The 5,000-nt window shown below is 41.9% G+C and overlaps 1 long non-coding RNA gene across 1 annotated transcript in view; it reads right to left on the bottom strand.

Annotated features, from left to right (window-relative positions):
• Nucleotides 1-3,845, bottom strand: part of LOC310737999 — a 174,074-nt gene extending 170,229 nt beyond the window's left edge. Inside the window, exon 1 of the long non-coding RNA XR_014536943.1 lies at nucleotides 3,344-3,845. This is a non-coding gene — a long non-coding RNA (uncharacterized lncRNA). The remainder of the gene's footprint in view (nucleotides 1-3,343) is intronic.
• Between the last annotated feature and the right edge of the window lie 1,155 nt (nucleotides 3,846-5,000).

Here is a 5,000-nt window from a genome sequence, read left to right as displayed (position 1 = left end):
ACAAACACCATTAGTCTACACACACCATTCCTCTACACACATGCCATCCCTCCACACAAAAACTATCCCTCTACACACCATCCCTCTCTCCATCTACAAACACCATCAGTCTACACACACCATTCCTCTACACACATGCCATCCCTCTACACAAACACTATCCCTCTACACACCATCCCTCTTTCCAACACACACACTATCCCTCTTCACACACTATTCCTTTACACAAACACTATCCCTCTATACACTTTGCAGTTCAGAGTTCAGTAACATCTGTACAAATTCACACTGCAGTTTACACCTTCAAAAAAACCTCTGTACAGGTTTACACTGTAGTTTACAGCCTTAGAAACACATCTGTACAGAGTCACACTGCAGTTTACACCTTCAGAAAAACATCTGTACAGATTTTCACTGCAATTTACAGCCTTAGAAACACATCTGTTCAGATTTACACTGTATTTTACACCGTCAGAAAAACCTCTGTACAGATTTACACTGCAATTTACAGACCTAGTAACACATCTGTAAAGATTTACACTGCAGTTTACTCATTCAGAAACACATCGGTACAGATTTACACTGCAGTTTTCAGCCTAAGCAACACATCTGTAAAGATTTAGAATGCAGTTTAAAGCCTCAGTAACGCATCTGTACATATTCTCAAGGCATCAGTAACATCTGTACAGGTTCACACTGCATAAGTAACATCTGTAAAGAATTGCATTTAGCTTACAGTGTCAGAAACATTTGTACTGATTTGCACTGCAGTTTACAGCCTCATTAATACATCTGTACAAATTACATTGCATCAGTAACATCTGTTCGGGTTCACACTGCAGTTTACAGCCGCAGTAAAATCTGGAATGTGAGTAGTGAATATTTTAATATGCAAATGAAGTCTGTGGTGTAAGAAGTCTGTAGGTCTTCTCATTTGTATATTAGGCTATAAGTGTAGACGCTTGATTATAAGTGTAGTTACGGTAAGTTCTGTCTATAAGTGTAAGTTCTGTATGGAATGTGAACTTTTGGGGTTTTGGCGTTTCCTGTAATGTGAAAACTAAAATAAATCGTAATTTTGAAAAGTTGAATCAGTTTATAGTTTTAGCAGCAGCAGAATGTGAATCCCGGCTGCAGGACGAGGCGAAGACAGACGTGTGGTTTCGGAAAACGTGCGTGTGCATGTTTTATTGGGTGACAGACAAATAAAGCATACCAGAAACAACATGGGGGAAGACACACAGACACACACACACACACACACACACACACACACACACACACACACACAAACACATACACACACACACACACACACACACACACACACACACACACACACACACACACACAGACATGATGAGAGCGGCCTGAAAGCTGAAGTCAGTGTGAGTCATGTTTCACGAGAACTCCAGTGTCAACATTAAAAAGAAAGAAGGGGAAAAAGTGGCTTAATGTCCTCCATATGTGTGTGTGAGAACAACGTCCTGCAGTTCTGAGCTCCATCCCTCTGTTTCTTCTTTCCTTCTTTATTTTCACCTCCGCTTATTGGGATCAGATTTAAATGACAGTGAAAATATGTGTGTAACCCGCTGGTGACACGCCGCCCGCTTTGATGCTACGCCTCGTTTGTCTGAGAGGAAACACTCCATCTCCCTTCTTTCTCCTCTGTCTCGCTTCTGTCTTGCCCTCACTTTCACTCTTTTATTCCATCTCTCTTTCTGTTTCTCTGAAGAAGAGAAAAGGGAGGAACTAAATAACAAAAAGGACACTTTTAATGTTGTCCAGGTCAAATCATTTCGCAAAATGTTTTGTTCATGTTCCTGTGGTCCTCATAGTCTGGGTGTTTCACATTCCTCCATCAGAAAAGCCTTCTAGCTGAGGGATCAGAGCAACATCTCATTAACCTTCAGGAGGACTAGGAAGAAACTTTACTGCACCTCACAGACATGGTGGAGGTGGAGGAAAGACATTTTTAATTCCTGCTCTGGTTTAGTTCAAATAGATCTGGACTGATCTGGATTAGTCTGCTCTCATTTGGTTTTGACTGGTCTAGTCTGATCTGATCTGATTTAGTGTTATCTGATCTGAATTCATTTTGTGTGATCTGGTGTCTGGTTTAGTCTGATCTGATCTGGTGTCTGGTTTAGTCTGATCTGATCTGGTGTCTGGTTTAGTCTGATCTGATCTGATCTGGTGTCTGGTTTAGTCTGATCTGATCTGGAATCTGGTTTATTTTGATGGGCTCAAACATCGGAAGTCTTTATGATGGACTGAGGGAGAAAAAGAGAAAGAGAAGCTGTGATGTTGCTACACAAGTCTGCAGTGAGAACAGAACAAAATACAGTGTGTGTGTGGACTTCCAACTTAAACAGACACACACACACACACACACACACACACACACACACACACACACACACACACACACACACACTTTTCAGATGATCCAAATCAAACACACAACCTGAAACAGGACACATCCTAAACACTGAGACAACGCTGCTCTGCTTTAATGCTTTTCATCTCATTTTCAGCTCACATCTCTTTCCTCCAATCGCTGTGTATATCTGATCTCACACTGCATCTGTAACGTTCGTACAGGTTCACACTGCATCAGTAGCATCTGTACAGGTTCACACTGCATCAATGAGGATGGGTTCCCCTTTTGAGTCTGGTTCCTCTTAAGGTTTCTTCCTCATTACATCTAAGGGAGTTTTTCCCTGCCACAGTCTCCACGGCTGCTCATCAGGAATAAACACACACCTTCACCTTCACTTATGATTTCTGTAAAGCTGATCTGAGAAAATGTCTGTTGTGAAAAGCGCAATAGAAATAAACTTGACTTGACTTGACTTGACTGCATCAGTTACACATCTGTACAGATTCACACTGTATCAGTGACACATCTGTGCAGATAACAATGCACCAATAACATGTCTGTGCAGATTCACACTGCAGTTTAGTCATTAACATATGTGCAGATTCACACTGTATCAATAACATATGTACAATTCACACTGTATCAGTAACATCTGTACAGCTTCACACTACAGTTTAAAGAGTCAGGAACATCTGTACAAGTATACACTGCATCAGTAACATCTGTACAGCTTCACACTGCATCAGTAACATCTGTTCAGATTCACTTTGTATCACTAGCATTTACACTGCATCAGTAACATCTGTACAGCTTCACACTGCATCAGTAGCACGCCTGTACAGCTTTACACTTTAATTTCCAGTGTCAGTAACATCTGTACAGATTTTATTCAAATTTTCACCATTGCTCAGATTACTGGATGTTTGTTAAAAATCATTTCTTCTTCTTTCTGTTGTCAACCCCTGTCCTCTACATCTGCCTCTTACACACCAACTACCTGCATGTCTTCCCTCACCACATCCATGAACCTCCTCTTTGGTCTTCCTCTTTTCCTTCTTCCTGGTGGCTCCATCCTCAGCATTCTCCTACTGATATACCCCATGTTCCTCCTCTGCACATGTCCAAACCATCTCAATCTCACCTCCCTCACCTTGTCTCCAAAACGTCCTACATGCGCTGTCCCTCTAATAAACTCATTTCTAATCCTGTCCATCGTCGTCACTCCCAACGAACATCTCAACATCTTCAGCTCTGCTACCTCCAGCTCCACCTCCTGTCTTTTACTCAATGCCACTGTCTCTAATCCATACAACATCTCAGGTCTCACCACAGTCCTATAAACTTTCCCTTTCACTCTCACAGATACTCTTCTATCACAAATCACTCCTGCTATCACTCTTCTCCACCCACTCCACCCTGCCTGCACTCTTTTCTTTGCTTCTCTAACACACTCTCCATTACTTTGCACTGTTGAAAATCATTTAATTTCCTGAAAAATAGTTTTGCATGAAGTCTGCAGGTGGTCATCTGTAAACTCATCACACTCTCACTACAAACAAATAAAAGTGGATAGAAAAGAATTCAGTATGATGAAATAAGGGGGAGATCTGAGTGACTGGGGGCTGTGTGTCTCACAACAAGCATATAGCTGTGGGACAACTAAAAGTAAGAAAGTTACAAAGTAAGACAGAAAGTGAGACACTTAGAAAATGAGATACTTAGAAAGTAAGACAACGAGACAGTAATACAGTTAGAAAGTGAGACAGAGACACAGTGAGACTGTTAGAAAGTGAGTCAGAAAGTTAGACACTTAGAAAAGGAGAAAGTGACACAGTAAGCCAGTTAGAAAGTGAGACAAAGGGACAGTTAGAAAGTGATACAAAGAGACAGTGAGACAGAGGGACAGTTAGAAAGTGAGACAGTCAGAAAGTGAGTCAGTAAACTAAACCTGAGAGTCAGTGTTGTGAAAAAGATTCAACAAGGTGATTTAATAATTCCTCACGCAGATCAGTTTACTGCGCACACACACACACACACACACACACACACACACACACACACACACACACACACACACACACACACACACCAGGCTTGTTTTGAGTATAAAGACAGAAGTGTCTCAGCATGTGATTATGAAGGAAACTGGAGTGTTGGGGAGAAAGTGAAGCAGTAAATCTGGATCTTCGAGTTTTCCGCCCGGCACAAACACACACACACACACACACACACACACACACACACACACACACACACACACACACACACACACACACTGACCACTCAATCCCATAATCCCCTGCTTTGTTCTGCAGGGCATAACTCTGTGACCTTTGACCTCCAGTGGATCCTCTCTTCCTGCTTCCCTCTACTACTTTTTCTTCATCAGCAGCAGAGAGACACCCTGACAAACTGTATTATTCACAGGAAATATCTGTGTGTGTGTGTGTGTGTGTGTGTGTGTGTGTGTGTGTGTGTGTGTGTGTGTGTGTGTGTGTGTGTGTGTGTGTGTGTAGCTGCAGGAATCTTAAGCGTCCATTTCCTCTTATGACACTTTCACGAGTCCCTAAAACACACACACACACACACACACACACACACACACACACACACACAC

This window comes from Silurus aristotelis (assembly GCF_946808225.1).
Source record: "Silurus aristotelis genome assembly, chromosome: 15".
Lineage (NCBI taxonomy): Eukaryota > Metazoa > Chordata > Actinopteri > Siluriformes > Siluridae > Silurus > Silurus aristotelis.
This window is presented reverse-complemented; position numbering and strand designations above follow the sequence as displayed.